This window comes from Echinops telfairi, unplaced genomic scaffold (genome assembly GCF_000313985.2).
Source record: "Echinops telfairi isolate 266 unplaced genomic scaffold, ASM31398v2 ScPeMD7_11;HRSCAF=52, whole genome shotgun sequence".
Taxonomy (NCBI): Eukaryota; Metazoa; Chordata; class Mammalia; order Afrosoricida; family Tenrecidae; genus Echinops; species Echinops telfairi.
The window spans coordinates 4,711,078-4,720,717 of NW_022103908.1; positions in this window are offsets into that span (position 1 = coordinate 4,711,078).

Below are 9,640 nucleotides of genomic sequence, written 5' to 3' on the forward strand. Positions count from 1 at the left end.
GACAGCTTTTTAGAATCTGAAGTCAGAATTATTATTATTTTTAATTCCCACTGCTCCCTTTAACCCACGGCCGTCTGGGGGAGGTGAGGAAGGCACGACTCACGTGATTATTAAAATGCTTGACATAAAAGAGAAGCAGTAGCCGCAGCAGACACAGCGGTGACAGTCATTGACGCCCTCGTTTCTTGTTCTTGAAAAACCTTTCCAAACAGAGACAGGGGCGGGGGTTCTGGGCGCGGGGAGGGAGGGATCAACATCTCATTCTAAATGTTATGCTGAATCCCAGCCCTTACCTAAGGTTCATTCTTGCAGTCAAAAAAAAAATTTTTTTTTCCCTCTTAGCTATTTTAGAGTAGGAAACAAAATCTGTATATTTTGATATTACATACAAGAGGAAAATTTTGCAATTTTGTAACTAACCATGAACACATTAAAAAGTAAGCCTCGGGTGGTATCGGTTATTAGGCATTGGGCTGCGTTCCCGGCCTCCAGCCACGCTGCCCGCAGGGAGAGACAGGCTTTCTAACCGGGAGGGGCGACCTACTCTGCGCTTGCCCACCTGGAGGGGCGACCTACTCTGTGCTTGCTTCAGGGGCTCTGTGAGTGGGCGTCGACTCATAGCAGTCAGTTCGTTTGTTTGGTATGGGATCTTAAGGAATTCTAGGCACAAATACGATAAATAAGGACAAAAGTTAGAACCTATGAAGCTGTATTTCCAGAGGCAGAGCTCCGGGACCAGCTGGGGACCTTCGCAGGCAGCTGGCTGGCTGGCAGGGGAAAAACAGCCCGGTCCTTCTCTCAGTAAAAGAGAACTGAAGCCCAAGACAATCTCTCCAAACCGCTCTCGGCAGCATGTTGCTATTGTAGCTGTGTGCTGTCCAGTCGATCCTGACTCATAGCAACCCTATAGGACAGAGTGGACTGCCCTGCTCAGCTGCTAACTCAAAGGTTGGTGGTTCGAACCCCCATCAGCTCTAGTGGAGAAAGATGTGGCAATTGAATCTTGGAATAAAGGTTCCAGCCTTGGAAACCCTTGTGAGGTAGTCTGAAACATAGCTCTGATTAGTTTATTGAACGTATTTCCTTATATTCATGTCAATAAATACATAATTTTATGTGAATGCATTGAAAAAATCAGTCATTCGCAAAACATCCTACTCTAACCTGGTCTCTCATAAGCTATGTGGCCTTGGGCTCACCTTTCCTTTTCCTTCCAGAAAGAGCAGCGGATGAAAGCATGCCTAAAAGATGTGGCCTCCTGGATTCACTGGATCTTTCTGTAAAATAGAGGGAAATCAGAATCAACCATTCCTAGGATTCTGGAAGAGGCCTTCACAGGCTACGGTGGTTCTGAGCATCATGGATCTTTGTGTATATCTGGTTTTAGTGCAATAAAAAGAACCCAGCTGAGACTATGTAACTTCTAGGACTGAAGCCAATGTTAATTATTCATACGAAAGGCTAAAAGTTCAGATTCTAAATTTTCTGCAGATTTGCAATGTTCTGGAGCCTGGTTCAAATGCACACTGGAATAGGTTCTAGAGTCCTCTGCGAGCGGGTCCTTCTCATCTTACAGTTTTAACCTGCACACTCCTGAAAAGTGTGCCCACGTCTCACACATCCCTCCACTGCCCGGGACTGTTCATTTGCAAGTCCAACAGTGACCCTCTGCTTTGTTCACAGGAGTCTGTGCGGCCACAGGCCACCCCCCAGACATCCCATTGTCTAGCATCTTTGAGATGAGCATCACAGTTCCTCAACTTTCAGATAACGACACTGATTCTCCTCATCACGAGGTGTTTTGTTTTTTGGGTATAACAAAGCGTACTAACTTTTCAGCTTAGGAATCCTTGAAATCTTTGTTTACCCCTTGAAGGCTTGTAGAGTTTCTCCTTCACATTTAGTTACAATCACATGATTGATAGAAACAAACACTCACCATGGTTTCCGTGCCAGTAACTAGTGAGTTGTCCATTGTGTTAGTCTGGGTTGACTAGAGAAACAAATCCAGAGAGATTCATATATGTGTAAGAGAGAGCTTTATATTAAAGAGTAATTATATATTAAGAAAACATCCCAGGCCAGTCCAGATCAAGTCCATAAGTCTGATATTAGGCCATATGTCCAAGACCAATCTATAAATTCCTCTTCAGACTCACGCGACACATGCAATGACACCGAATGCAGGAAGATCACAGACCAGTGGGTGGAAAGTCCTGTAGATCCAGTGGCGATGGTAGCATCTCAGCATGGGTGTTGGTTTCTGCATGGCTCCTCCAGCTCCAGGGCTCTGGCTCCATCAGTGTGCCTCCATGTGGTTTGTCAACAGGAATATCTCCCAGGGAGTGTCTCTGTGACCCTTCTCCAGTGAGCTATTTATCTCCGTAGTGGCTCTAAATGAGGTCATCAAGCTGCAACCTGATTGACAGGCTAAACTCCACCCCTTCACTCTTAATAATCTCAAGTGGACACCAGATTGTGTAACTATCACATCCATCAAACCACTTTTCTTTTCTTCCCACTTCTACGGCTGCACTAGCTGAGGTAGCTGCCTTTCCAGTTGGACAATACGTGGGACCTGAGCATGCATACGCTGGCCCAGAACAAGAGCCTCTGGATGGAAGCGGCACTGTGAATCGGGCCAAGGCTATACTGCCTACAAGTGCAAAACTTTTATGACAAGTCCTAGACATTTTGGAGTTTCTTGTTATAACAATTGGCCTGTCCCTATTACTACATCCATTACAGAACCCTGACTTTATTCTAAAAACACGTATGCACTGAACTAGAACGGGAAAGCTAAGCTACTCAAAATTAGTGTCAGTTCTGACTTATAACTGCCCTGAGTGAAGGAACAGAACTGCTCCACAGCGTTTTCTTGGGTGAAATTCTTCTGGAAACAGACCTTTCTTCAACAAAGCCCCTGGGTGGGCTTGAACTATCAGCCTTCAGGTTAATAGTTGAGCTTAAACCATTTGCACCACCAGGCCTGCCTCCCCATTTACTCTGTGGCATGCTTGAGGCACTCTCTTGAGGCATGCTTTCAATAAGTGATCTCCCTTCTGACCTCTTTATTGCCTCACTATTTCTCATTGATCTACTGAGAAAGAGAAGCTGCTGAACTCCTTTTGTATTTTTGATGTATAAATCACAGATGAATATATGAATCCTGTTTTTGAGCTGCTACGCCCAAAGCCATCGGGGGAGGGGGGAGTGATGGTGAGACAATATCAAATACTGTCAGGAAGTGTGTTTAGGCTCCTTAGAATAGTCCATAATCACACATACTCTCGGATTAATGAGTCTTGAATGTTGAAGGAAAAGACGTCTAAAAAGAAGCTGTGCAAAAAGATTTACCTAATGCAACACAGATTTTGCTCTGCTGACTGCTGCTTCTGTGAGCACTGATTGTGGCTTCAATCAGGACAAAATCCTTGACAACTTCAACTTTTACATAAAGTAAAAGTAAAATAGAGGTCTCTTAGCCCTGCTTGATGCTCGTCCTCATGAAGAGATCACTGAAGATATGGGTGCTATAGCAAAGTGTGAAGAGACTAGATGGTGCCTGAAGACTTATCTTCAAACTAGCAGCCTCTAAGTGAGGCATCAACTAAGTCCACATGGAAGAAGCACACCAGCCTGTGTGATCCAAGGATTGTAAATAATATTATCCAAATCTAAAGGAAGGAATGGCACCAGAGCTTAAATTGTGAACTCCCGTTTTTCAGAAGGGTGTGGACGACAATGGAAGCCCGAAATCCATTTGCAAGATCTGCACATATTAAGCCTCTGGTGAAGTCCCTTTGACCATAGTTGAGTGATGTGGATAGCCTTTCTACCAGACAGAGAGCATTGTAGAGTGGATTATGGCAGATGTCTCAAAAACTCACTTCCATCAAGTTGATGCTGACTCATAATGACGGTGGAGCTTGCTGTCGCCCACCGGGGAATTAGCAAACTCCTAATCCGTGTGGTTTGTTAGGGTCCAGAGATAAGCTGAGCTCTCTCTCTCACACACACACCGCCACAACAAAGAGTTCAGCCACAGTTTCATTACAGCATAGCGTTATTCAAAAGAAATGAAGTGAGTCCCTCTCCAGAGGTGAGAAGGGACCATCTTAAGCATAGATAACATACACTTCGCTCTGAAGGTAAAGAGGTCCCCCTCTTGAATAGAGAAGGGACATTGTCTCAGGGAACACTTATCATTTTTCAAGGGCACTTTCAAAGGGGAGGCGGTTGCCGCTCTGCAGGTGGTCAAGGAACTTTGTCCTTAGTTGTTCTGTTCATCCCTGCTTCTCATACAGAGTTTCCTTTATACACCGTTTGAAGGACATCTAAGGGCCACAGGTTGGGGGTTCCACAGGTCCCCATCAGACCAGGAAGTCTGATGTCTCATTATTTCTTGACATTGTGCCCTCTGAAGTCAGACCTGCTCTAACTTCCCAAGGAGGGATGAGAATCAAGATCAACACAACCCTGATTCCTAAGAGGGAGAGGTCAGCCGTACCCCGACTCTCCAGCGGTTTCACCTGTTTTGACACCACTTGGTCCTTCTCACGGAATTCTACGTCTCCTCAGTTCGAGAATGCATTGCTACGGCCACACAGAAATAGAGCGCACTGACAATAATGCAGGTCATTACGGAAGTAATAGGCTACAGCTTGGGAATCAGGATCAACTTGGAAGTAGCATCTCAGGAAACTGAAATCAGTTGTGCAATCAGGACAGCTGTCAACCAAGGCAGTTCTCAGCTTCTTTTTTGTTTTGAGTGGTACCCATAGCCAGACCCTCTCTTGGCTGGGCCCTCCTCGTTTCAACTCTTAAGCTCTGCTAAAAAACGTCCAGAGGTGCCCCTTTCTTCCATCCAGCCTCCTGCCCAACAGTGCTCACCTCTCTTCCCCAGAGGCTGGCAAGACCACTGCAGCCACTTTGCTCTGTGGGCTAGCCCACCACCGCTGCTGTTTTTCTTCTGTTCCTTTCCATTCATGCGATAGCCATTCACATGCTGCTGCCATTTCTCTGTTGCTTTGCTCTCTTGTAAAAGCCAACTTTTTTCTCCCTTTGGGGTCTAGGAGGTTCTCAGCACATGGATCCTAGCTTCAAATTACATGCTGCACCCCAGGTTTTCTTCTTGATGATAGCGAGGTCCCCTCATAACCTTTGTAGAATTGGTTTTTGATAAGCCTAGCAGGATGGCAGATCTAACCAACCCACTCAGTCGACCATGATCACAGAATTTTCACAGTAACTTACTAATTCTCCACAAGGTCTTTGGGATACAAAAGACTTTTCCCTAGCTTCTCTCCCCCAAATATATATGTTAGACCCAGAACACTGCTTGCAACTAATGGTGATTGTCAAACTATCTCCCTGAAGGCACCAACCATCCAGAGCAAGCAGACCTTATTGTCTGTCCCACTGTTGGTGGGGCTTGCTCCCTACAGTTAGGGACAGTGGATTGCTTTCCTTGAAGGGCTCAGAACAAATCAAGTCTCCAGCTCAAGGACAATCAAGGTTAGGCTGCCATCATGAACCTAGGATCGGCCAATCTTGTCACATGCATACCCTTAATCCCTTCTCTTCCTATAGTGTGTACACCCCTAGATCGGTCCCCTCCTATTACTGTATTACCTATAGTACAACCCCTTCCTGTGACGTATATCTTCACCTGTAATTAGTGGGCTTATAGACCCCCAAAAGATATATAACCCTTGGTTAGAAATAAATCTCCTTCTTTCCTGCCCTCTCTGCCCGCGCTGTGCACAGACCTGGCTGGTGAGATCATGGCTGTCCAGGAGGTGAGCATGCTACTATGAAGTGTGTCTGACTCCTTCATTTTACTTTCTCATCTCTCTTATTCTCTATGACTTTACTATAATCTTTATATGTATTTTAACCATACAATTGCACTTACAGAACCTGTGATTAGTTGTGGGGGGCTGGCTTCCCCCACAAAGGTCATTTAATCCTGTTGGGTGGTTTGGCACACTTGATTTTCAGAACTGATTGACTAATCAAGGGTGAAGCTGCCACCAACTAATTATTTTTGGCAGAATTCCAAACCCAAGGTCAGAAAGGACATCTGTACCAGAAACCCACTGCCCTGCAGACCTTGAGGGAGATGGAGAGTTGCCCCCACCCAAATGCACAGACACACAAACACTTAGAGTTGCCACAGCCTAAGTGGGTCTAAGGTGCTCTGCAAGGTTTTCTGTGGTCTCCCACAGCCTGGTTTCTAATATCCGTCTCTGCCTTTGTGGGCCTGCACTTGTGGGTCGGCCATCAAACTCCTCCACTCACCCACAACATTGACCAGTGACGTCAATGTTGGATTCCAACTCAAGGTCACCCAAGATGTGCCAAAGCAGAACGATGCTCTCCAGGTTTTCAATAGCTGCGTTTTCAAAGAAGATGATCATTAAGCTTTTGTCTAGGGCACTTCTTGCCTGGATCCAAGTCCTCTACCTTTCAGCTAGCAGCTGAGTGCATGTGCAGGGACCCCGTGAGTGCAGCATACTGAACCAGATGTGTGCTAACGGGGAGGAAGGAGGGAGGTGGAAGAGGGCGGACATTGCATAGGCAGGCAGTACTTCAAAGCACGGTTTCATCCTCTTTGCCTTCCTCTCCAGGGAATCTCTCTCCCCATCCCGGCTCCTTCTTAGTCTTCCCTCCACTCCACTCTGAAACAGAGAGAACAAATTCCACTCCACGCTGTCCCCAAGCCCAGGAGAACAGCAGCCTGTGCCCACCCCGTCCCCACTGATGCTTCAGTGTCCACTGACATCATGTCCCCGAGGAACAAACACGGGAGAACCCTGATGACGGTTTTGTCTTGCTCTATATGTGATTATTCTGACACAGGGAGAGGACGAAATGATCATGGCTCAAGACTCTCAAACCATTTAAAAACAAACAAACAAACAAACAAACAAACACGTTTCTTGTAAATTACTAGCTCAAATAAAAAAAGTCTTTGCAGTGGTTTCACTACCGAAATGCATTTATTTGAGAAAGTCTTCTTTTAAGGAAGGATTAATCAACACCCTCTCTCAACCTCTAATGGATATATTAATGTGATGGCTGGCTATGGCACTCCATCGAGCCAGTGAACCCCATTTAGAGTCAGAATGCGCCTTCTGTTCCCGCTCACTCAAACCAACAGCCCACACATATTTGGCAGATGTGTCGTGGAGTCGGAATCCTTCAGACACCCTTACAAGATGCAGGGAGGCACTGCCCGGGTTCTCCACCAAATGATTTTCCCTCTTCCTCTATCTTCCTATGCACTCACGGCAGAGTGGCTCCTGGGAGGGTGATCAGGTCCTGATCTAGCAAAGCCTATGAACCTCCTGTGGCATCCTCCCTGCTCTTAACCAAACCATTGACTAACCTTCCATGTCCAGTTGAATGTATACTTGACACTCTTTTTGGCTCACTGGTTAAAAAAGACTTTTGATGGTGAGAGGCAATTGCTCTTTGTGAAGGAAAAGACAAAAGCAGGTTCCATCAGCTTTCTTTACTGCATTTGCTTATGCACCTGCTTTGTCTTCAAAAGATATAGCATCTGGGGTCTTAAAGACTTGAAGGTAAACAAGCGGCCATCTAGCTCAGAAGCAACAAAGCCCACGTGGAAGAAGCACACCAGCCTGTGTGATTACGAGGTGCCGAAGGGATCAGGTATCAGGCATCAAAGAACAAAAAATCATATTATTGTGAATGAGGGGAAGTGTGGAGTGGGGACCCAAAGCCCATCTGTAGGCAACTGGACATCCCCTTACAGAAGGGTCTCAGGGAGGAGACGAGCCAGTCAGGGTGCGGTGTAGCAATGATGAAACATACAACTTTCCTCTGGTTCCTGAATGCTTCCTCCCCGCCCCCACATCATGATCCGAATTCTACCTTACAAGTCTGGCTAGACGAGAGGATGTACACTGGTACAGTTAAGAACTGGAAACACAGGGCCTTCAGGACAAGTGGTGAGAGTGGTGATACAGGGAGGGTGGGTTGGAAAGGGGGAACCAATTATAGGGATCTACATATAACCCCCTCCCTGGGGGATGGACAACAGAAAAGTGGGTGAAGGGAGACTTCGGACAGTGTAAGCTATGACAAAATAATAATTTATAAATTATCAAGGGTTCATGAGGGAGAGAGGAATGGGGAGGAAGGGTGAAAAATGAGTTTCTGATGCCAAGTGCTTAAGTGGAGAGCAAATGTTTTGGGAATGATGAGGGTAATGAATGTACAAATGTGGCTTACACAATGGATGTATGTACGCATTGTAATAAGAGTTGTATGAGCCCCCAATAAAATGATTAAAAACACAAACAAACAAAAAGACTAAAACAAACGAGGAATCAGAAAGCCTAAATCGTAACACCTGATTCAGAAGAATCTTTCTGGGTTGCAGAGGTCACTCACCTCCAGATGCCCTTGGCCTAGAACCCAGCCCAACCTGCTGTCAAGTCAATTCCAACTCCTCGGGCCCCTGGAGAGCAGAGAGGACTTTCAAGGCTGTCATCTGCACAGAAGCCGACTGTCACACTCTTCTCCCATTTGGACCACTGACCTCTCAGTTAGCCGCCGAGCACTAACCGCCACACCACCAGTATTCCCCCAGAACAGTGATTCTCAAAGTGTGATCCCAACAGCAGAAGCAATACTTGGGTAGAAATGCAAATTCGCAAGTCTCAGCCCAGACCTACCCAAATGAGCACAGTCAAGTCATGGGCCAGCAATCTGTGTTTTTACAAACCCTCAAGGTGGTTCTGGGGAGCCCTGGTGGGGCAGTGGTTACTCACTGGGCTGCTAACTGGAAGGTGAACAGTTGGAAACCCGGAGCCCCGCAGAGGGAGGAAGATGAGGCTTTCTACCCCCTTAATGAGTCCCAGTCTCAAAAACCCACAGGGGCAGTCTTTCCTGCCCTAATGAGGTTGCCATGCGTCAGAATGGGCTCGATGGCGGGAGTTTGTTAGTTTGTTTGAAGGGGACTCATGTGGTTGACCTTTGACTGGAGTAGAAGATCCGCAAGGGGATTCTCTAGCTCAATTTGATGCTATACATTTCAAAAAACAATTTAAAAGAGGCAAAATGGAACTCTAATAGAAAAAAATTAGTTAATGCAATGCTGTATTATGTCTCTAAATAGGGTTCATTGACTAAACTTGGGAGTGTAGGCATCACTTTAGTAAGCTGTTAGTAGTTGCCAGAGGGTGCTGATGAATCACTTTTTCCTTACATGTTCTAATCAATATAGGGAAGAAAAACAACAAAAACACCCAAAAGCATATCAAAGATCTAGTGATTTTGTTTTTACTCATAAAGCTGAATTCGAGTATAAAGATGAACATCTCAAAACCAAAAACCAAACTCACTGCCATTGAGTTGATTCCAACTCATAATGACCGTAGAGTAACCCCATAGGACAGGGTGGAACCGCCTGTAACTGTTTATGGGAATAGAAAGCTTCATCTTGCTCCTGTGGAACTGCTGGGGATTCAAACTGCTGACATTGTGGTTAGCAACCCAACACTTAACCACTGTCATCAGGGCCCCTTGAAGCTAGAATAGGGTTTTCCACTCTCCCTACTTCAGTGAACACAGATGGGGGTGTCTTGGAGCCTATCTGACTTTTCCA